General features: G+C 48.7%; 1 protein-coding gene across 2 annotated transcripts in view; it reads right to left on the minus strand.

The window, feature by feature from the left end:
• DZIP1L (DAZ interacting zinc finger protein 1 like) overlaps nucleotides 1–24,936 on the minus strand; it is a 525,484-nt gene that overhangs the window by 122,358 nt on the left and 378,190 nt on the right. Inside the window, exon 1 of one of the 2 annotated variants that reach the window (XM_073674293.1) lies at nucleotides 10,347–10,474. The exons of the other annotated variant lie outside the window; for it this stretch is intronic. The gene's annotated coding sequence lies outside the window, so the exon portion shown is untranslated. Of the gene's footprint in view, nucleotides 1–10,346; nucleotides 10,475–24,936 lie in introns of those variants that run through there. 2 annotated transcript variants of the gene reach the window in all.

The following is a 24,936-nucleotide window of genomic DNA, read 5'->3' on the forward strand; positions in this document are numbered from 1 at the left end:
CATCTCACGGGGGAGGCACTAGCTTGGCTAAATCCTCTATGGGAGAGAGGAGACCCCCTGGTGTCCAACCTACCAGCCTTTCTCGCGGCTTTCCAGAAAGTCTTCGACGAACCCGGACGGAAGACCTCATCCGCATCATCTCTGCTACGTCTCCATCAAGGAAATCTCACCATGGGCCAATATGCCATACGGTTCCGTACCCTTGCTTCGGAGCTGGCCTGGGATAACGACGCCCTGGTGTCTGTCTTTTGGGAGGGTCTGTCCGGCCGTATTAAAGATGAACTCGCCGGTCGGGACATACCTACCACTCTCGACGACTTAATAACTCTTGCCACCCGGATTGACATCCGGTTCCAGGAACGCGCCAAAGAGGTCACCCGTGAGAGGAGGTTTCCACGTCTAGCCCCTACCTTTCAGAAACCTGTCCCTTCTCCTGCTACTCCCCAGGTGCACTCACCCTAGCCTATGCAGGTCGACCAGACCAAGATGGTCAAAACCCGTCAAGAGTTACGCCGTGCCGAGGGGAGCTGCTTCCACGGTGGCAGTAAGGAGCACCGGATCCGTTCCTGCCCGGAGAGGTCGGGAAACGCCTGTGTCTAGGATCGCTCAGAGAGGTCGTCCTAGACAAGAGTAAACCCTCTCCATCCCTGTTGCTGTCGGTCTCTATCATCTGCGGGGAGAAACGTTATTTTGAACTAGCCCAACTTGACTCTGGAGCTGCCGGAAATCTAATTTCTCAGTCTCTGGTAGAGAAATACCGCATTCCCACCAAACCTCTAGCCGTACCCTTATCTGTCGCTGCCGTGGATGGGGGCCTCTTACCACATCCCATCCAACTCATCACCGAATCCATAACCCTGCAGGTGGGAATGCTGCACTCTGAGAGCATCTTCTTTCATGTTCTGCCAGGCTCTATTGCTAGGCCTACCTTGGCTTCAGAAACATGCACCCGTGCTTGATTGGCAGACCGGAGAAGTCCTTCGCTGGGGACAGGACTGCCATAAGACTTGTTTAGTTCCCGTCCATCCTGTCCGTCCTTCTCCTACTCCAGCCAATCTACCTGGTCTTCCGGCTCCTTATTGGTCGTATGCGGACGTCTTTAATAAAAAGGAGGCAGAGACATTACCCCCTCATAGACCATACGACTGCCCAATCGACCTGATGCCCGGCGCTACTCCTCCCCGTGGGCGCATTTACCCTTTGTCCGCTGCTGAGACCCGATCCATGTCAGCATATATTGAGGAGAATCTGGCCCGGGGATTCATCCGGAAATCTACTTCCCCGGCGGGAGCAGGCTTCTTCTTCGTCAAAAAGAAGGATGGCTCATTCCGTCCCTGTATAGACTATAGAGGCCTTAACCAGATCACGGTGAAGAATAAATACCCCCTTCCGCTCATTCCGGAATTATTTGACCGTCTGATGGGGGCTAGAATCTTCATCAAGCTGGACCTCCGTGGGGCGTATAACCTGGTCCGTATCCGTCAGGGGGATGAATGGAAGACGGCATTCAACACCCGGGACGGCCACTATGAATACCTGGTAATGCCCTTCGGTCTCTGTAACGCTCCCGCCGTCTTTCAAGAGTTGGTCAATGACATCTTCCGGGACCTTCTCTACTCCTGCGTAGTGGTGTACCTGGACGACATCTTGGTCTTCTCTCCGGATCTCCCCACACACCGGAGGGATGTTCGTCAGGTTCTGCTCAGGCTCAGGCAGAACCACCTCTACGCTAAATATGAGAAGTGCCTCTTTGAGCAGACCTCACTTCCGTTTTTGGGCTACATAATTTCTCAGACCGGCCTACGAATGGATCCTGAGAAACTGTCTGCCATCGAGAAGTGGCCTCGACCAGAGGGGTTGAAGGCTATTCAGCGGTTCCTGGGCTTCGCCAACTACTACCACCTCTTCATACCGCACTTCTCTTCCCGGACTGCCCCAATCTCTGCGCTCACCCGTAAGGGCACTAATCCCAGAGAATGGCCGCCCGAAGCTGAGGAAGCCTTTCTTTCCTTAAAACAGGCTTTCTCTTCCGCCCCGGTGCTGCATCGCCCGGACGGCAACAAGCAATTCTTCCTGGAAGTTGACGCCTCCTCCTCTGGAGCCGGAGCGGTACATACCCAAAAATCGTCTTCCGGGAGAATGGTAACTTGCGGCTTCTTCTCCAAACTCTTCTCCTCTTCCGAGCGCAACTATTCTATAGGAGACCGAGAATTATTGGCCATTAAGCTGGCATTGGAGGAGTGGCGTTACCTGCTCGAGGGGGCTCTTCACCCGGTAATAATTTACACGGACCACAAGAACTTGGCTTACCTCCAGAGTGCCCAGAGACTTAACCCACGCCAAGCCCGGTGGTCCTTGTTTTTTGCTCGCTTTGATTTTGTTCTTCATTTTCGCCCGGCTGACAAAAACATCAAAGCTGACGCCTTGTCCCGATCCTTCCTGGTGTCTGATCTTGAGGAGGAACCTAAACACATCATCGATCCCGCCAGAGTAATGCAGGTGGCCCCCGTGAGTCTAAATCTTCTCCCTCCCGGTAAGACGTTCGTAACGGTACCTGATCGGGAGAAGATCCTACACTGGGGTCACTCGTCTAAGCTTGCTGGCCATGCCGGTCAGAAAAATACCCTCCAGCTCATCACCCGGCACTACTGGTGGTCTACCCTGCACAAGGACATAATAGACTTTGTTTCTGCCTGTGTGTCCTGCGCCCGCAACAAGGTTCCGAGACACCTGCCAGCCAGTCGCCTCCTTCCTCTTCCAGTACCTGCTGCCCCCTGGCAGCATATAGCTATGGACTTCATAACAGATCTCCCTGTCTCTGCCGGTTGTACGGTCATTTGGGTGGTCGCTGACCGCTTTTCCAAAATGTCTCATTTCATTCCCCTGCCAGGCCTCCCGTCTGCACCCGAGCTGGCTAAAGACTTTATCCGCCACATCTTCCGTCTCCATGGCCTGCCCCTCCACATCGTGTCGGATCGTGGGGTTCAGTTCACCTCACGCTTCTGGAGAGCCACATGTAAGCTGCTAGACGTCACCCTGGACTTCTCCTCCGCATACCACCCACAGTCCAATGGTCAGGTGGAGATGATCAATCAGATCCTGACCAGTTACCTCCGGCACTTCGTTAATGCCCACCATTCAGACTGGGTGGATCTCCTGCCATGGGCCGAATTCTCTTACAATAATCACGAGAGCGAATCTTCCTCCAGATCCCCGTTTTTGTAGTCTTCGGTCAGCATCCTCGGATCCCATTTCCCGTCTCCACCTCGGTGGACAATCCGGCTGCGGAATCACTCGTTAGCAAATTTTCCTCCATTTGGGAGAGTACCCGATCCGCACTCCTTCAGTCGTCCAAGCGGATGAAGAAACACGCTGACAAAAAACGCCTGGATCCTCCACAATTCCGTCCTGGAGATAAAGTCTGGCTCTCGTCCAAGTATGTCCGGCTCAAGATTCCTTCCTACAAGTTAGGGCCTCGGTTCATCGGCCCACTAGAAGTTATCAAACAAATCAACCCAGTGGCCTATAAATTGAAACTCCCAGCTAACTTGCGGATCCCTAACTCCTTCCATGTATCTCTCCTCAAACCCATGGTACTTAACTCTTTTTCCAAGTCTACAGGTACGCCTCCTGCTCCGGTTTCCGCTGAAAACGAGTTTGAGGTAGAGAACATTCTGGCCACCAAAAGGGTAAGAGGAAAAACCTTTTTTCTGGTAGATTGGAAGGGGTTTGGTCCTGAGGAGAGAACGTGGGAGCCCCGGGAGAACATCCATGCCCCTCTCATCCTTGATAAATTTCTGTCTGGCCTAAAAAAGGGGGGGCCTAAAAGGGGGGGTACTATAGCGTCGGCGTCCCAGCCTCCTGCTAGGCAGGGACGCTGTTCCCCTCACCTCTCCACTCCGTGCCCGGCGTCCTCCTCCCGCTCTGCTGGCAGCGCGCGCTGCTTCCCTGCCACTGTGCTTAGGGCGCGCGCGCTCCCCCTCTCTTAAAGGGGCCGCGCGCGCCGTCCTAAGGAGTCCCCGGCCAATGGCCGGAGGACCTCACCATATATAAGGCACCTCCTCCAAAATGGAGGTGCCCGAGCAATGTTGTTGCAAAGCCTTCACTCTGCTTCAGCCCTCAGGTCCCGTTACCAGTTACCTGCCAGTCACCTGTCAGATTCCTGCTTGATACCTGCCTGATATCCGTTTACCTGCTTTCAAGCCTGCGGTCCGACGGTCTGCCTTCCGACACCTGTCAGTCTGTCTATGGATCAGCCTGCCCGCTCACCTGGGAGCGCTCATCTGCTACCTGCCTGCTAGCCTGCCTGGAGGCTCCGCCGTCACTTGCCGTGACCACCTGCCTGTCCAGAGACTCTTGTCTGCTCACCTGGGAGCGCTCATCTGCTACCTGCCTGCTAGCCTGCCAGGAGGCTCCGCCGTCACTTGCCGTGACCACCTGCCTGTCCAGAGACTCTTGTCTGCTCACCTGGGAGCGCTCATCTGCTACCTGCCTGCTAGCCTACCTGGAGGCTCCGCCGTCACTTGCCGTGACCACCTGCCTGTCCAGAGACTCTTGCCTGCTCACCTGGGAGCGCTCACCTGCTACCTGCCTGCTAGCCTACCTGGAGGCTCTGCCTTCACTTGCCGTGACCACCTGCCTGTGCAGAGACTCTCGCCCGCTCACCTGGGAGCGCTCACCAGTCACCTGCCTGCCTGCTGTCCTTCTACCCAGAGACTGTCCCTGTCACTTGCCGTGAGTACCTGTCCTTCTATCCAGAGACTGTCCCTGTCACTTGCCGTGACTACCTGCCCTTCTACCCAGAGACTGTCCCTGTCACTTGCCGTGACTACCTGCCCTTTTACCCAGAGACTGTCCCTGTCACTTGCCGTGACTACCTGCCCGTCTTCCCTGGGAGCCACCCGCTTCCTTACAAGGACCGCCCCCTTGTATAGTTGCTCAGAGGCTCCGCCTCCCAGACCCATTACATAATCACACACAGCTCTGCAGTGATATCAGGAGAGCAGAGAGCGGCCATCACACATCACACTGGGAACTCCCCCTTCGTTTAGTATAATCTCTGGAGGCAGAGTTATCTTCCAGGCAGCGTCCTCCCCATAGTCTGGAAGAGGTCATTCATATAAAGTGATATAAGAGGATTTATCCACAACAAGGCATCTGATATGAGGCATACAGGGAGGACTTTTTTCAGTAGTCTACAACCTGTATGCCCATATTAATAGTTTAGGTCAAAAGTGCTGACAGATTCCTTTTAAACTCTGATTTATTTGCGAGATTTCACAAAGTGTGAGAATCAGTAACCAAGTATACAGATTCGGAGGCAGCTCGGTGTGCACTAGCAGGGGAGACAGGAGAGCTACAGTCACAGCATTGTGCCTATGAACCTGGACTCCTCTGTCCACATAATGCAGCTCTAGTAGCAGCTGATGAAATCTGACTCCTTCTTGTCGCGTGCGCATTTCTCCATGCAGATTACAGGCAGTTGCATTCTTTGGTTAATATATTAATGTTGCTCAGTAACAGGATCCGGCCTCTTACTCCATTCACCGGCTGTGTTTCTAGCCCCCATTGTCACCTACATTACACCTGCTGCACACAGCCCTGGACACAGCGAAAATGACAATTAGCCCATCAACATTTCTCCTAAATGAGGGCAAAAAAACCCCATGGCAGAGTCCTTTAAAGGGTCATGCCCAAAGCATATCAATAGGACAGGGGGTAACTTTTTGATTACGGGAGTTTGACCCAGGGCGGACACAGACAGAGGAGGCTCCCTTTGCATTAATTGTATATGGACCTCTTGCTGTCCAATAGTTCATCACAATGAAGCCTTTAATATGTCTGTGACAGAAGCTGCTTTGGAGATTAAAGTGGGCACCCTTACCACTTAGGCCCCTTTTGCATCAATGGAATGTCCTCCCCTGCTCCGACCATTGCTACCTTCAGGGATTCTGAAAATAGGGCTGTAGGATCAAGCCCATAATCAATGAAGTAGGGGTGTTCATGCTCAACATCTAGTCCATTCATTGCAGTATAGCAGTACTAGAGACAATAAAGCATACGTATCTATGCTCCTTTTAGGATAGAGCTTGACACAGTCAGATTCCCAACATCCAGAGCCTCTAGGGAACCTTGGAAGGTCCAAACAGCCAGCTTTGGATATGGATAGGAGATAACTTACATTTTCGGAAATAATCCTACAACTTCTTAAAGTGAACCTGACCGTGGCTGTAGGATGTAAGCCATATATGTTCAACTCTAAAACACTACAACATTTCAGAGAAAAACATAGTTTAAAATAGCCACCGGAGACTGAGTCGCTCTAGACTAGTCGGACCGATAGGTCTCCAGCGTCCTTTCCCCGCCCACTGACCTGGATTGACAAGTTTTTTCCTACGTGCACATATAGAGTTAAAAAACAGTCATGGCCAAAAGTGTTGGCACCATTGAAATTGTTCCAGAAAATGAAGTATTTCTCCCAGAAAATTATTGCAATTACACATGTTTATTTCTTTTGTATTGGAACAACACAAAAAAAACAAAAACAGAAAAAAAGGGCAAACTGGACATAATTTCAAACAAAACCCTAAAAATGGTAAATTTTGGGTAAACAACTTTGTTTCAAGCATGTGATGCACGTTCAAACTCACCTGTGGCAAGTAACAGGTGTGGGCACATTGACTCAATCTTTACATTGTGTGTCTGTGTCTGCCACACTAAGCTTGGAGAACATAAAGAGGAGACGAGAACTATGAGGACTTGAGAATCAAAATTTTAAACAATATCAACAATCTCAAGGTTACAAGTCCATCTCCACAGATCTTGATGTTCCTTTGCCCACGGTGCGCAATGTAATCAAGAAGTTTACTACCTATAGTACTGTAGATAATCTCCCTGGATGTGGACGGCAGAAACAATTGATGAAAGGTCGCAATGCAGGATAGTCCGAATGGTAGATAAGCAGCCCCAACCAAGTTCCAAAGAAATTCAAGCTGTCCTGCAGGCTCAGGGTGCTTCAGTGTCAGCGTAAGCTATCTGTCGCAATTTGAATGAAATGAAACGCTATGGCAGAAGACCCCACTGCTGACACAGACATAAAAAAGCTAGACTGCAATTTGCCAAAATGTACATGAGTAAGCCAAAATCCTTCTGGGAAAGTGTTTTGTGCACAAATGAGACCAAGATAGAGCTTTTTCGTAAAGCACATCATTCTACTGTTTACCAAAAACAGAATGAGGCCTACAACAGAAAGAACACAGTACCTACAGTCAAATATGGTGGAGATTCAATGATGATTTGGGGTTGTTTTCTTGCCTCTAACATTGGGTGCCTAGACTGTTTGAAAGGCATCATGAAATCTGAAGATTACCAAAGGATTTTGGGTCGCAGTGTCAGAAAGCTGGGTTTGCCCCCTAGGTCAGCAGGATAATGACCACAAACATTGTTCAAGAAGTACCCAGAAATGGATGGAAACAAAGTGCTGGGGAGTTCAGAAATGGCCAGCAAGGATTTCAGTTATTTATTCCAAAGGGTGCGATACCAAATATTAAGTTGAGGGTGCCAACAATTTTGTCCAGCCCACTTTTGGGGTTTTGTATGAAATTACCGTATGTCCAATTTGCCTTTTTCCTCTGCTTTTTTGTGTTGTTCCAATACACACAAAGGAAATAATAACGTGTATAACAAAACATGTGTGATTGTAATAATTTTCTGGGAGAAATACTTCATTTTTTTGAACAATTTCAAGGGTGCCAACGCTTTCGACTATGTCTGTATATATAAGCAAATAATTCAGAACCTTTTCCTGGATTTCTCATCTGTGCGAATTGCTGGCACATCACATTTGACAGACAGTTCAGGAATGTTCTTATCTAAATCTAACAATGCTTTGTACACAGGAGAGACACAGGCTTCTTTGTATTTTGGTGTGGAGGACCATACCACCAACACACACACACTTTATGCTGAAGCAAGTTTACTTTTTAGTCGTCGATAACCACCCTGCAATTGTAAGTGGTGTCCAGCACGTGAACGGAATTACAACATGTGCACCTTGTTACCAAACAGGATTTCAACACTACAGATGTGTCATTTTTGTTGGTACAGATCATCATTAATCTTGATACATAGATATGAAATGCAACTTTGGAAAGGTGTTTTCTGAAAACGGAAACTCCTGTAATGCATTGGGCTCTGCTGTATCTCCTCCTTTGCAGATTTGCTTCATATCCTTCTACAGACTCCTCCAGGTAAGTGCATGTGCGGCAGTTCACATTAACAGCGCAGTCATATCATCTTGACTCTGTCCCCTTCGTACAGATCCCCTTTGCCCACACCTCAGCCTCCACCATTTCCACCTTCCTGGACAAGCAATGGATCGTCTACCCAGATCCTTCCCGCTCGGGGCTGCAGCTCCAACCTTCTAGTAACCTGGATGGCGGATCATTCCTCCCAGGCGCTGTTTGTGCTGCACATATAAACATTAGCGCATGCGCAGAACAAACTTTGGAAAAAGTAAAAATATAACAGTGCTCTTTTCTGCGGGACACTACAGATGACAGAAGAAAACAGCCAGTGTTTGTGGACTGTCTAAAAATGTACAGACGATTGTCAACCTAGGGTGATTCACGCGAATTAGTCACTATTTGGAACAAAGTAATATATTTTTTAGTAGAGATTTACAATTCCAGTAACAATTGTTAGATCTCTAACGTTGTGCAGTTGCTCTATTCCTCTCCTTTTTTTTTTCAAATAGCACTAAAATTGGATTCCTGACCACCTCTCCATTCATTATCTAAGGAGCTGCCGGAGAGAAAAAAAAACGAGTGCAGTGCTCGGCAGCCCCATAAGGAATGAATGGAGCAGTGGCCAGACATGTGCACTCCACACCACCCTAATGGGTATAAAAAGTTCCCCATACTGCAGAACGGGGCTGGTTTCTGCTGTCGGTCCCCCCCGATCAGCAAGTTATCACCTATCCTGTTGATAGATAATAACTCGTTTTCACCGGACAACCCCTTTAACTGATGGCATTAACTAGTGATATGCCATCGGTTACTAATATGGGAATACCTCTAAGGCCACGGCCCCACTATCAGGATTCGTTCAGTATTTTTTCTCAGGAGTGGGAGCCAAAACCAGGTGAGGAACAATCAGCGAAAAGGTATAATAGAAACAAGTCGCCAATTCTGCATTTATCACCCTGGTTTTGGCTCACACTGCTGAGAAAAATTACTGACCGAATACTGACCAAATACTGATAGTGGGGCCGCGGCCTAAGTATTAGGCTCTGCTCACATTTCCGATTTTATTTCCATTTCTATGATCCGTTTGTGGAACATAAAAATGGAAATAAAACGTTCAATATTTGAAGAGGTTTTTAGGTTTCTTTAAAAAACGGCCAATTCTAGCTAATCCAATTTGCAGTCTGATACTGAAAGCAGCAAGAGTTGTAAAACTCCAAACTACATAGTAAAACTTTAGCTACAAGCTTTAGACTGGAAAACACACACGTCACCGAGCCAAACTGATTATTATTTTTTTTTTTTTTTATGTCTTTTTAACTCTGTAGATTTACCTTTGAGCCCATAAGGAGTTTTCTGTGAGTTTTTGATGTTGCAGATTTTCTGCACCTATTCTGTAAATTAGGTTACTTGTGCTTTTTGACTTTTTTTTTTTAATCACGTTTTTTGACTCTACGTTTTTTCTCTCTTTTTGGTGTGTCATATTATATATAAAGCTGCTTTGTTTTTGATACTTCCGGTATTTGGCTTTAACAAAACTTTGATAGTCATGTGTGGATTACATGAGTTTCTGATAAGGAAACGCACCAAACTGCATGTTCGTTTTTTACCTGCAGATTGTCCACATCTAAAGCAAGTGTATGGGAAAAATCTGCACATGGAACTCAGTGTAACTGCAAGAGAAATTGACATGTTGCAGATTTGAAACACGCACCGCAGGTCAGTTTACGCTGAGTTAAAAAAAAAAGCGCACAGTGGGCAGCAGATTTCTATAAATCCCATTCACTTTGCTGGAAATGTAAGACGCTGCATTTTTGATGTAGCAAAAATACACGGCCTCAAAAACTTCATTGTGGGCACACAGCATAATGCGGAAAAGCACAATATCACATTGTAACATCACTGGGGTGAGAGTGAAAACAGAAACGACTCAATCACCCGCTGACAAACTCAGCTCTGCTACAAATGTTACTGGAACAGATACATTTCATGGCTTCCGCTGAAAGCTTCAAGGAAACAAGATCAGAACAAAGTAACTGAGCATCAGCTCACAAGGATCACAGTGTGCATGACAGCAGGGCGTCCTGGAATACATACACTCACCTCTGAGCATGCACTCCTCTGCGCCTCTCTCTTGGTGTGAGCGTACACTCCTCTGCTCTGCTCCTCTCTGGTTGAGCTGGCTGTTACTCATTAGAAGCCAAGCTGTTACCTGAGCAACAACGGTTTCTGGTTATTTCTGCAGAGCCGCTCTTATCCACCAGGTGGCAGTCGTGTACTGGACTAACAGCGTGGAATTTACACAGAAAAGCTGAGAAACATAAACTGCATAGTGTTTCATTTATTCATTTTACTCACTTATATAGCACCATTAATTCCACAGCGCTTCACAGACGATATCGGCACTGTCCCCAATGGGGCTCACAATCTACATTCCCTATCAGTATGTCTGTGTGTGGGTTTCCTTCTGGTTCTCTAGCTTCCTCTCACACTCCAAAAACGGGGAGAACATACAAACTCCTTGCAGATGTTGTCCTTGGTGGAACTTCAACCCACGACCCCAGCGATGCAAGACTGCAGTGCAAACCACTGAGCCACCGTGCTGCCCGTATGTTCTGGATGTATGTCGCGGGCCAACCAGTATACAGTATAATGGGCCCCACATAGTCCTCCATACGGTATAATGAGCCCCACATAGTCCTCCATATGGTATAATGGGCCCCACATAGTCCTCCATACAGAATAATGGGCCCCACATAGTCCTCCATACGGTATAATGGGCCCCACATAGTCCTCCATACAGTATAATGGCCCCATATAGTCCTCCATACAGTATAATGGCCCCACATAAACCTCCATACACGATAATGGCCCCACATAGTCCTCCATACAGAATAATGGGTCCACATAGTCCTCCATACAGAATAATGGGCCCCCACATAGTCCTCCATACAGAATAATGGGCCCCCACATAGTCATCCATATAAAATAATGGGCCCCACATAGTCCTCCATACAGAATAATGGGCCCCGCATAGCCCTCCATTCAGAATAATGGGCCCCACACAGTCATCCATACAGAATAATGGGCCCCACATAGTCCTCCATACAGAATAATGGGCCCCACATAGTCCTCCATACAGAATAATGGGCCCCACATAGTCCTCCATACAGAATAATGGGCCCCACATAGTCATCCATATAGAATAATGGGCTCTTATAGTCATCCATACAGAATAATGGGCCCACATAGTCCTCCATACAGAATAATGCCCCCATAGAGTCCTCGGCATCGCCTAACGTCACTGCCCCACTATCAGTATTTGTTCAGTATTTGGTCAGTATTTGTTCTCAGGAGTGGGAGCCAAAACCAGGAGTGGGTGATAAATGCAGAATTGGCGACTTGTTTCTATTATACCTTTTCTCTGATTGTTTCTCACCTGGTTTTGGCTCCCACTCCTGAGAAAAAATACTGACCGAATAATGACCAAATACTGATGGTGGGGCCGTGGCCTTAGGGCCAGAGGTTGACATGTGTGATGTAGATATATTTTGTATTGGACACAAAGATTATTGGACTATTGAATGTAGCACATATATTGTGAACAAGGAGTCTGCCATAGACGTGTCTGCAGTGCATTGCCTTAAGTGTATTGCTTAAGTGTGAGATATGAATTATACCTGATTAATATGATGCATACAGACTGTACCTTGTCATCTGCCACCATCGCAATCTAATCAGCATCTCTGTTTATCCATTCCTCCCACAGGTACGTGACCCAACTTTCCCATTCTGACTTCTCCCTTCATCTGCTTCTATATACATTTGGTATGTTTCTCAACTAACTACTACCCCCCACTGTTATTTATGACCATGTTTACTTGGCCCTTGAATACCCTGCATCTGGCTTAGTCTTAATCAGCTGATCAAGATGAGCACAGACCACCCCCCTCTGGTTCACACCTGACACTATTCTGTAGCACACATATTGTGAACAAGGAGTCTGCTATAGACGTGTCTGCAGTGCATTGCCTTAAGTGTATTGCTTAAGTTTGAGCTATGAATTATACCTGAATTGAACCTGAAGGGAACAGGATACTTGGACACTGTAAACAATGTTTGTGGTTGTCTTCTCTCTCACCCCCTTAATCCTTCACTTCTTACAACCACCCCTATTTCCTATGAACTCTTCATCTCTCCCTCCATCCTCCCAATTCATCTCACCTCTTCCTCAGAACTATTCCTCCTCGACATTCAATCCTGTGTCTCTAAGCACAGACAGCCAACTCATGCTCTCTCCTGCTCCCACCTACTAACACTTGCTCCTCCTCACTGCTGGTGATATTTCTCCAAATCCTGACCTTCCTCACCACATCCCCACAGTCACTTCCACCTCCTATGCACGATCTATCACAAGCTCTCACAACCCTTCTAACCTCATATACATCCGCCCAGCCACCGCTTACCCAGTCCCACTAACAGGAGCCCTCTGGAACGCTCGCTCCCTCTGCAACAAACTTTCCTACATCCATGATCTCTTCATAACTAACAAATTTTCCTTCCTCGGCATCACCGAAACCTGGCTCACCCCCTCTGACACAGCCTCTTCAGCTGAACTTTCATATGGTGGATTCCACCTTTCCCACACTCCCTGCCCCATTGGCAAGCATGGTCATCCTTTCCGCTGACATCCCCACTATCATCATGGGCAACTTCAACATCCCCATTGACACTTCTCTCTTATCTACCTCTAAGCTTCTATTCCTCACTTTCTCCTTCGGCCTTACTCAATGGTCTTCCGCAGCCACTCACAAAGATGGCCACACTCTGGACTTCATCTTCACCCACCTCTGTTCCGTGTCTAACCTCTCTAAATCGCCCCTCCCTCTTTCTGACAACAACCTACTTACATTATCTACCCTCTCCTCTCTAGGGCAACAATCTCCACTCCACAAAGTAGCATACCCTCACAGAAACCTCAAACACCTTGACCTACACTCACTCTCTGAATCCCTCCTCACTCTTACAGACATCAGTTCCTTACACGATGCAGATCTTGCTGCCGCATTATATAACACCACAACAACTGCAGCTCTCAATTCGGTCGCCCCCCTCACACATACCAAAACTCGCACAATCAATATGCAACCCTGGCACACCAGCCTAACCAAGGAACTGCGACAGGCTTCCAGGGTTGCTGAGCGTAGATGGAAAAGGTCCCACTCCAATGAGTACTTCATAGCATTCAAACAGTCCCTCACTACCTTCAAGTCCACACTCACTATTAGGCTTCATGTAGGTACTATGCTGCCTACGTAACATCAATTCCCTGTACTCAGGGGATCTTTTGAGTGCCTGCGGTTGTGTATTGACACTTTAATTATTTCTAGCCGCATTTTAGTTTAGTAACGCATTTGTGTATTTTATAACATATCTGCATTGGAATGACCTTTATAACTACACACCACTTTATGACTCTATAGTTGACACTAATCGTGCATTTTGCAAATGTATACACTATGGTCATCTTTCTGATACTTTCACTGTCGCTCAGGTATGCTGTTGACACTAATAGGCCGTTACTTTAATATATTATTATTTGTGATGTATTGTTGTATCATTGAATAGTTTTTATCTTTATTCCCTTTTTTTTGTCTAATAAACTTTTCTATACAATAGATTTTCAGGTGTGCACATCCTTTGTGCAGTGCTTTTTCTCTTCCCTTTGTTAGCTGTCGACCCATATCACTTCACCCCTATGCCTTAAAACTAGTGGAACAACATGTCCACTTTGAACTGTCCTCCCACCTCTCCTCCTGCTCTCTGTTTGACCGCCTCCAATCTGGCTTCCGACTGCACCATGCTACTGAAACTGCCCTGACTAAAGTCACCAATGACCTACTAACGGCTAAATCCAAGCGACACTACTCTGTCCTCCTCCTCCTAGATCTGTCATCTGCCTTCGACACAGTGGACCAATCCTTCTTACTACTGACTCTCTCATCTCTCGGCATCACAGACTTGGCCCTATCTTGGATCTCTTCATACCTAACAGACAGGACATTCAGTGTTTCCCACTCACATACCACCTCCTTTTCTCGCCCCATATCTGTTGGTGTCCCCCAACGTTCGGTTCTAGGACCCCTGCTCTTCTCCATCTACACCTTTGGCTTGGGACAGCTCAGAGTCTCACGGCTTTCAGTTTCACTTCTATGCTGATGACGCACAGATCTACCTCTCCGGACCCTACATCTCCCTACTAACCAAAACTCCACAATGTCTGTCCGCTATTTCATCCTTCTTCTCTGCTAGATTTCTAAAACTTAACATGGACAAAACCGAATTCATCATCTTTCCACCATCTCATTCATCCACCCCATCTGACCTATCTATCAACGTCAATGGCTGTTCACGCTCCCCAGTCCTGCAAGCTTGCTGCCTTTGGGTACCCTGGATTCTGATCTCTCCTTCAAACCACATATCCAAGCCCTTTCCACGTCCTGCTGACTCCAACTCAAAAATATCTCCCGAATCCACACATTCCTCATCCACGAATCTGCAAAAACAATAGTGCACGCACTCATCATCTCCCCCCTCGACTACTGCAACCTCCTGCTCTGTGGCCTCCCTTCCAACACTCTTTCACCCCTCCAATCTATAGTAAACTGCTGCCCGACTAATCCACATGTCCCTCCGCTATTCCCCGGTCTCTCCTCTCTGTCAATCCCTTCACTGGCTCCTCATTGCCCAGAGACTCCAGTTCAAAACCCTAACCATGGCATACAAAGCCATCCACAACCTGTCTCCTCCATATATCTGTGATCTAGTCTCCCAATACACACCTGACGCGCCCCCTGGGCCATGTTGTTAGGGATACCCGGAGCCGGATCAGATGGGGGTTGTAGTCTCCGAGTGGCTGTGACCCGGTCCGTGCCCAGGGTGTCAAACTCAGTGTGTGGCAGTCCTTATGATGTTACTAGATGTTCTTTTGTGTCGACTACGCCACCCGTTGATTTGCGGTCAATACGGCCGCCGCTGCAGCAGGGTCCGCTGAGGCTGGTGATGTATGTGCAGCTCAGATAGTATAACCCCCAACGGGAGGGGTATAGCCTCAGGGGGTCAGTTGCAGAGGATGGGGGTTGTGGTGGTGCAGCGGGGATGGAAATGAGACTCAGAGTCGGGCTGTGCAGTTCAGGGTTTGTTTACTTACTGCAGTTGTTCTGGTCACTCCGGCCTTGAGTGACCACCCGAGCCGTGCTGCGTCCACCAGGTCCTGGACTCGGCCAACCCCCAGGTGATTCTGGAGCGTGGTCCTGAGCTCCCTTTCTGTCTTGTCCTCTTCTCTGGCCTTCCCCACCAGGGATCCACCTATGTCCGGCTCCCTCGGGCCTCTTGGTGGTAAACCCTTGTCTCTGGGTTCCCTGACCCTATTCCTGGTCTGCCTTCCGGGTGGATTTAGTGGGTGATCGTGGAAGATCGATCCTGCCCACGACCTCCGGTTCCTGGCTAAGGTGTGCTGTAGCCTCTGCCAGCTTGGGATCCGGTACCCTGTTGCCAACTCTTCACCCTCTGGTCTAATTTGGGCTCTTGGAGTTCCTTCTTTCTCCCCCTCTGGGTCTTTCTTTCTCCTCTCTCTCTCTCTTGGCCTTGGAGCTGCTCTTCTCCTCTGCTCTCTTCCTCTGACTCTACTCTGACAAAAGACTGACAGACTGACCCTGATTTAAGATGGTTCCCACCTTATATACTCCCTCTATGTGTGAGCTCAGGTGACCAGCACCCAATGAGCTCCTAACTTTACCCAGGCTGCTCCCCCTATCTGCCCCTACACTACTGGGATGTTCCACCCCCCTCCCACTCCAGCCAGGAACAGACACTGTCGTACCTGCACATTTCTCTAGTGGGAGTACCATCGGTCTGTTCCTCGGAAATGGGATGTGTGTAGTGCATGCAGCTAACTGAGCTCAGTTCCACACTCCATCCTTACCCGGGAGTGGAATATCACACCTCTGGGTTGAGGTGCAATACCCCTGTAGCAGCCGAATCCTCAGGGTGCTACATTCCCCCCTGGTAAATCACAGCACGTCCTCGGGCTGTAAGATATAAACATCCACAAACATACATTTTTTTTTCATAAAACATAAACATATAAAACATCATATATTATCAGCATAAACTTTTCATATAAAACTTATCATAAATAACACTCTTGTTCCTCCGGCCACGGTGCAACTTGTGACCGGGTAAAGTGCGACAGTCTCTTGAAGAAACACGGTTTCCTATAAAACCGGTAGGGGGCGCTTTAGGAAGCGCAACTATATACAAGGGGATATGGCCGCTCTCAGTCCTCGGCCAGGTATTAGGAACTAGGGACACACGGGGTTAACAGTTCACTCTTGGCTGGTCCCAACGGGGAACATATTTTAAATAACTAACAGTTCTTGGTACCCCGACGGGCAACTTTATACAGTCTCTCTCTACCGTACTTCAACGACGGCGTCCTCCTGCTCTTTCTTGAGATTCTTCAGACCCGTCCGGGTCCTCTTGCTCCTCCTCACACCGCAGCTCCTCCTCCGTCAGGCGATGCACATGGAGGGCGTAGGGTCCTTTGGCACACTTGTGCCGGGTGAAGGTGACCTCGTCCCCTACGTACAGGTCACGACCTCTGTGTCCGTCCGGCAGGTGGCTTTCTACGTCTCTGCGGGTTACAAAGACGTCGCCGGGGGTCTGATGGTCTCTAATAAAGCCCCATCCGTGCTGGATATTGAATTTTATCACAGTCCCGGTGGCACGGGGACCATGAGCTGCACGGGGTTTCCTCCTGGTCCGGCTCTTCTGCTCCGCGCTCCTTATCTGCGCTTGCTGTTCCCGGACCCGCCTCTCTCTCCGCTCCCTCTCGAAGACCTCGAGCTGCTGGCGGCAGCACTCTGCACGCTCTGCTGCGGCCGCCCGAGTCTCCTGAGTGAACCCCATGAGGTCTTCTCCGGTGGGGTCCCACTCGAACTGTGCCTCCTCCAGCGGGGGCGAGGTCCTCTTTACGGGCTTCGGAGCCGGAATTAGGGGTTCGCACATGGGCCTTGCTCTCTGGAGTTCCAGCTGAATGTACTCCTGGGGCCAGATGAAGGGCTGCCCATCCGGGCACGTATGCTGGGCGAATAGATCTTCACCCAGGTGCGGCACTCGAGATGTTGAGGGCGCGTTGATGGTAGCGGCGCCCGGGTTGACCAGGCCTTGCGACCAGGCCTGGGGCACCTTAAAGGCAAAGGGCACCGTAAGAACGGCGGCGCCCTGGGTTATTCGGCCCTGCGACCAGGCCGGTGGCTCCGCGGAGGTAGGGGGCGCTGTTGGTATTGCGGCGCCCGGGGGTACTAGGCCTTGCGACCAGGCCGATGGTATTTCCTGTTTGGTCGCGCTCAGGGTCGAGGCGTGTGACGTCACAGGGGTCGCGGCCGCGGTTTCCGGTTGAGGCCTAGTCGGCGGCGGTGACGATGCAGCGACGGGCACGGCAGGGGGAATTTCGGGCTCTGCGACGGGGAGCTGGGGCAGGCACGCGGTTTCCCGGCTCGGGGTAGAGACGTCCCCTTTACCTGCCTCCATCCGTTCAGCTCCCTTCTCGGCGCCGTCTCCTGCCTTCGTTCCTCCTGCGCCATCCTCAGAGGCGGTCTGTCTCCTCGTCTCGGGCGGCGTGCTCCGCTGTCGGGTTTCGGTCTCCTGGGCCATCTCTCGGCTCCACTCCGCCAACGTCTCTCGCTGCACCCGGGCCATCCTCCGTGCGAGGCCCTCCAGCGCGGTCTGTGCACACTCCCGGTCTCGGGGGAGCTGTGCTAGGATCTCCAGCAGGCCTTCTGGAGTGGCGACCTGCAACAGGCTCCTGACCACTGGGTCGGTGCTGCCTGACTCTCCCTCCATCTCCGGGTACGCTCTCTCTGGACTCTCTTCCAGACGTCTTGTCTCCGGGTGCGCTCTCTCCAGACTGCTCCAGGCGACACCCATCTTTGCTCTCTTGTTCTGTCTACGCCCACATTGAAGGTGGTCCCGGGGCAACTTAGTGATTGTCAGTTCCAGGGGCAGTTCTCTTACGCTGATGGACACTTCCAGCATCACAGTCTCTGTTGGTGGGCGCGGTTTCCGCTTTTGGCGCCATTCTTCGACCTGGCCCACGATGGGAGGTGGCCTTTTGCCACCCTCTGGCACGCCCATAATGGCGTCCGCTCTTCCAAGGCGGGAAATCTTTGGAAATGGCGGGAATCGTCTCCCAGTGGCGGGAAACTCCATGGATGGCGGGAAAAAGCTGCAAATGGCGGACAACCGGCGGGAAACGACCTGTGATGGGGCCCGATGGCGGGGACCCTCCGGAACCGGCAGGAGACTTCTTTTTAAGGTAACGGTGAACTTTTCTTCAGGCACGCAGTACCCGGTTGTTGCGGGCACGTTATCCTGCCGACTACGCCAAAGTTGACGCGCCCCCTGGGCCATGTTGTTAGGGATACCCGGAGCCGGATCAGATGGGGGTTGTAGTCTCCGAGTGGCTGTGACCCGGTCCGTGCCCAGGGTGTCAAACTCAGTGTGTGGCAGTCCTTATGATGTTACTAGATGTTCTTTTGTGTCGACTACGCCACCCGTTGATTTGCGGTCAATACGGCCGCCGCTGCAGCAGGGTCCGCTGAGGCTGGTGATGTATGTGCAGCTCAGATAGTATAACCCCCAACGGGAGGGGTATAGCCTCAGGGGGTCAGTTGCAGAGGATGGGGGTTGTGGTGGTGCAGCGGGGATGGAAATGAGACTCAGAGTCGGGCTGTGCAGTTCAGGGTTTGTTTACTTACTGCAGTTGTTCTGGTCACTCCGGCCTTGAGTGACCACCCGAGCCGTGCTGTGTCCACCAGGTCCTGGACTCGGTCAACCCCCAGGTGATTCTGGAGCGTGGTCCTGAGCTCCCTTTCTGTCTTGTCCTCTTCTCTGGCCTTCCCCACCAGGGATCCACCTATGTCCGGCTCCCTCGGGCCTCTTGGTGGTAAACCCTTGTCTCTGGGTTCCCTGACCCTATTCCTGGTCTGCCTTCCGGGTGGATTTAGTGGGTGATCGTGGCAGATCGATCCTGCCCACGACCTCCGGTTCCTGGCTAAGGTGTGCTGTAGCCTCTGCCAGCTTGGGATCCGGTACCCTGTTGCCAACTCTTCACCCTCTGGTCTAATTTGGGCTCTTGGAGTTCCTTCTTTCTCCCCCTCTGGGTCTTTCTTTCTCCTCTCTCTCTCTCTTGGCCTTGGAGCTGCTCTTCTCCTCTGCTCTCTTCCTCTGACTCTACTCTGACAAAAGACTGACAGACTGACCCTGATTTAAGATGGTTCCCACCTTATATACTCCCTCTATGTGTGAGCTCAGGTGACCAGCACCCAATGAGCTCCTAACTTTACCCAGGCTGCTCCCCCTATCTGCCCCTACACTACTGGGATGTTCCACCCCCCTCCCACTCCAGCCAGGAACAGACACTGTCGTACCTGCACATTTCTCTAGTGGGAGTACCATCGGTCTGTTCCTCGGAAATGGGATGTGTGTAGTGCATGCAGCTAACTGAGCTCAGTTCCACACTCCATCCTTACCCGGGAGTGGAATATCACACCTCTGGGTTGAGGTGCAATACCCCTGTAGCAGCCGAATCCTCAGGGTGCTACACACCCACCTGCATGTAACCTCCAATCTTCACAAGATCTCCTGCTCTACTCCCCTCTTATCTCCTCTTTCCACAATCGCATACAAGATTTCTCCCGTGCATCCCCCCTACTCTGGAACTTTCTACCCCAACATATCAGACTCTCGCCTACCGTGGAAATCTTCAAAAGGAACCTGAAGATCCACATCTTCCAACAAGAATACAACCTGCAGTAACCCTCGCTCCACCATACCGCTACGTGACCAGCTCTGCCCTCACCTACTGTATCCTCACCCACACCTTGTAGACTGTGAGCCCTCACGGGCAGAGTCCTCACTCCTCCTGTACCAGTCGTCATCATGTTTTGTTCAAGATTATTGTAATTGTTCTTGTACGTACAGGTGCATCTCACAAAAATAGAATATCATCAAAAAGTCAATTACAAACAGAGTGATCTATTTCAAGTGTTTATTTCTCTTATGTTGATGATTATGGCTTATGGCCAATGAAAACACAAAAGTCATTATCTCAGTAAATTAGAATACTTTATAACAACAGCTTGAAAAATGTTTTTAAAATCCGAAATGTTGGCCTACTGCAATGTATGTTCAGTAAATGCACTTAATACTTGTTCGGTGCTCCTTTTGCATCAATTACTGCATCAATGCGGCGCGGCATGGAGGCGATCAGCCCGTGGCACTGCTGAGGTGTTATGGAAGCTCAAGTGGCTTTGATAGCAGCCTTCTGCTCGTCTGCATTGTTGGGTCAGGTCTCTCTCATTTTCCTCTTGACAATACCCAATAGATTCTCTATGGGGTTAAGGTCAGGCGAGTTTGCTGGCCAATCCAACACAGTTATACTGTTGTTTTTAAACTTGGTATTGGTACTTTTGGCAGTGTGGACAGGTGCCAAGTCCTGCTGGAGAATGAAATTTCCAACCCAAAGACCTTGTCGGCAGAGGGAAGCATGAAGTGCTCTAAAATTTCCTGGTAGATGTCTGTGACTCGCCCAGGGGGATTTGGGGGAAACTCGGTACCCGGGCCTTGACCTTCTGTGGGATGTCACGGCAGTCGGCTCCTGGGTCCGTACCCTGGGGTCACTCTTTAAAAGGGGGTGTGTTAACAGTTTTGTCTCGTTACGCCACCTGTGGTTTCTGGTAATGGGTACCAGCGCTGCTGCAGACCTCCGGGGGTGATGGGATGGCAGCTGGGATGTTTCTGCTCCCCACAGGCGGAGCGGGCCCTCGGGGCAGGGTTGATGAAAGGGATGCAGGTGAGAATAACAGACAAGCACACAGGGGGTTCGCTTTAGTACCTTTACTGGTGTAGACGGCAGGTACGGTCCAGGGTACTTGATAGGAAGGGTGCACTTCTGGACTCTCCCCAGTGAGCGGGTATAAGGCCTCCTGATCCATTTCTTCCTCTCACTCTAAAGCTTCTGACCAGCCTGAAACTAGGCCTAGCTTCTGTACTCTTTCACTCTCCTAACCTGTATGCTTGGTGGTAAGAACTTTCTACTGGCTACCACTATCCCTGGACGCTGGGGCCTTCGTGGTTCCCAGTTCTTTAGATAATTGTAGCTTCAGGTTGACCAGGGGTTTAGAATCCTCCTGGTATACCGGTTATTCCTACTGGGTGTAGAGGACCCTGTAGGCGCAGACCCGGTGTCCGGCTTGTGTTCTGGGGTGAGCCTAAGATGCTCCTCTGCCCCCATAACTCCCCTCACTCTTCTCCTTGCCTCCGGCCACGCTCTAGGCCCTGAGGCTTCAGCACATGCTTTAGGCCCTGGCTGGCCCTCAGCACAGCAGCTCACATGCTGCTTCTTCACTAATCTCCAGTGCCCACACACTCTGACTCTAACTCCACCTTCCATTCTATATATAACCCTAACAGGGCTCCCTCTGGTGGTATAAGGTGGAAGGGTGGAGGTGTCTGTTATGTAATGAGGGCCTCTGGTGGAGAAGTCCGTCCATGCACCCTTTTGGGTTCTGTGGTAGCAGAGTGCCACATCTGCGCTGACTTTGGTCTTGATAAAATACAGTGGACCTACACCAGCAGATGACATGGCTCCCCAAACCATCACTGATTGTAGAAACTTCACACTAGAACTCAAGCAGCTTGGATTGTGTGCCTCTCCACTCTTCCTCCAGACTCTGGGACCATGATTTCAAAATGAAAATTGGAACTCTAGGACCTTGTGGAGTGTGTCAATGACTGCCTTTTGGACATCTGTCAAGTCAGCAGCCTTCCCCATGATTGTGAAGCCTACTGAAACAGACTAAGCATTTTTAAACGCTTAGGAAGCCTTTGCAGGTGTTTTTTGCTAATTATTTTAATTTGCTGAGATAATGACTTTTGTGTTTTCATTGGCTGTAAGCCATAATCATCAAATTAACAGAAATAAACACTTGAAATAGATCACTCTGTTTGTAATGACTCACTTTTTGCATTGAAGAACTGAAATAAATTAACTTTTTGATGATATTCTAATTTTGTGAGATGTACCTGTATATCCCTTTTTCACACGTAAAGCGCCATGGAATAAATGGCGCTATAATAATAAATAATAATAATAAATGCGAGAACTTATTTATAGTGAGCATTTTCCCACATTCTAGAGGACTGCAGCAGGTCTCTGGCATAAAACTACACAGCATGCTGCAAGACCTACAGACTGTCATTGCAGGATAGGACTTGCTTTTTAACACTTAGGGCCTGATTTATCTTTGTATTTGTGCAAGTTTCTTTTTTTGTGCTTTTTTATTGCCTGTTTTTCATCTATTTTACATGTGGTCGTCTGTTTTTAATTTTACTGTCCACCATTGAAGGTGTTTGTAGCTGGTTCATCAATTGAAACTTTTTTTAAAATTTTCAAAATTGCCCTCCGATCCCCTCCGATCCCCCCCTGGATCCTGGATTGGTGTTATACATGGCAGAACATTTTTGCACAATATTTATGCCATTGATTGAAACTCATGAATTTTTTGGGTCTAAAAGTTATAAAAATAGCTTATAGATGAAAATAAAGACAATTTTTTACTTTGGGTAAAATTCATGAAACTCCTACACCATTCGTGAGAATTTTGTGCAAAAACGGTAATGCACACCACAAAACAAAAACGAAAAGTGACTTAGTCATTTTTTATTCGTTAATCTTTCTATTATGTACCAGTAAATGCATCTATACTCTTACCATAGTAATATACAGTGGGTACGGAAAGTATTCAGACCCCTTTAAATTTTTTACTCTTTGTTTCAATGCAGCCATTTGGTAAATTCTAAAAAGTTTATTTTTTTTCTCATTAATCTCATTAAAGTACACTCTGCACCCCATCTTAACTGAAAAAAAACAAATGTAGAAATTTTTGCAAATTTATAAAAAAAAAGCCCTGAAATATCCCATGGTCATAAGTATTCAGACCCTTTGCTCAGGCATTCATATTTAAGTCACATGCTGTCCATTTCCTAGTGATCCTCTTTGAGATGGTTCTACTCCTTTATTGGAATCCAGCTGTGTTTAATTAACCTGATAGGATTTGATTTGGAAAGGCACACACCTGCCTATATAATACCTCACAGCTCTCAGTGCATGTCAGACCAAATGAGAATCATGAGCTCAAAGGAACTGCCCAAGGAGCTCAGAGACAGAATTGTGGCAAGGCACAGACCTGGCCAAGGTTACAAAAGAATTTTTTCATTACTCAAGGTTTCTAACAGCACAGTGGCCTCCAAAATCCTTAAATGGAAGAAGTTTGGGACCACCAGAAGTCTTCCTAGACTTGGCCACACAGCCAAACTGAGCAATCGTGGGAGAAGAGCCTTGGTGAGAGAGGTAAAGAAGAACCCCAAGATCACTGTGGCTAAGCTCCAGAGATGCAGTAGGGAGATGGGAGAAAATTCCACAAACTCAACTATCACTGCAGCCCTCCACTAGTCGGGCCTTTATGACAAAGTGGCCCGACGGAAGCCTCTCCTCAGTGCAAGACATTTGAAAGCCCATATAGAGTTTGCTCAAAAACACATGAAGGACTCCCAGACTATGATAAATAAAATTCTCTGGTCTGATGAGACGAAGATAGAACTTTTTGGTGATAATTCTAAGCGGTATGTGTGGAGAAAACCAGGAACTGCTCATCACCTGCCCAATACAATGGCAACAATGAAACATGGTGGTGGCAGCATCATGCTATGGGGGTGTTTTTCAGCTGCAAGGACAGGACGACTGGTTCCAATTGAAGGAAACATGAATGTGGCCAAGTACAGAGACATCCTGGATAAAAACCTCTTCCAGAGTGCTCTGGACCTCAGACTTGGCCGAAGGTTCACCTTCCAACAAGACAATGACCCTAAGCACACAGCTAAAATAACAAAGGAGTGGCTTTAGAACAACTCAGTGACAATTCTTGACTAGCCTAGCCAGAGCCCTGACCTAAAGCCAATTGAGCATCTCTAGAGAGACCTGAAAATGGCTGTCCACCAACGTTCACCATCCAACCTCATGGAGCTGGAGAAGATCTGCAAGGAAGAATGGCAGAAGATCCCCAAATACAGGTGTGAAAAACTTGTTGCATCATTCCCTAGAAGACTAATGGCTGTACTAGCTCAAAAGGGTGCTTCTACTCAATACTGAGCGAAGGGTCTGAATACTTATGACCATGCGATATTTCAATTTTTCTTTTTTAATAAATTTGCAAAAATTTCTACATTTCTGTTTTTTTTTCAGCCAAGATGGGGTGCAGAGTGTACTTTAATGAGAAAAAAATGAACTTTTTTTAGAATTTACCAAATGACTGCAATGAAACAAAGAGTGAAAAATTTAAAGGGGTCTGAATACTTTCTGTACCCACTGTATACCTTTATCATGCAGATAGCATCACTTGGTGTCACCAGCTGTAGCTCTGATGTGTACATCTTTCATTTCCTATCATGAGGGGAGCGTAGCCCTAAAGTCATAAAATTAAAAGTACGCAAAAATTTGAGGACATTTCAAGGCGTTTGTACAAAATTCATAAACCACGTGTGTCGTTTTGAAGAGTTTAGTGCAAAATAC

This window comes from Phyllobates terribilis, unplaced genomic scaffold, assembly GCF_046119375.1.
Source record: "Phyllobates terribilis strain yellow unplaced genomic scaffold, ASM4611937v1 Scaffold_3__8_contigs__length_932513732, whole genome shotgun sequence".
Classification (NCBI taxonomy): Eukaryota; Metazoa; Chordata; class Amphibia; order Anura; family Dendrobatidae; genus Phyllobates; species Phyllobates terribilis.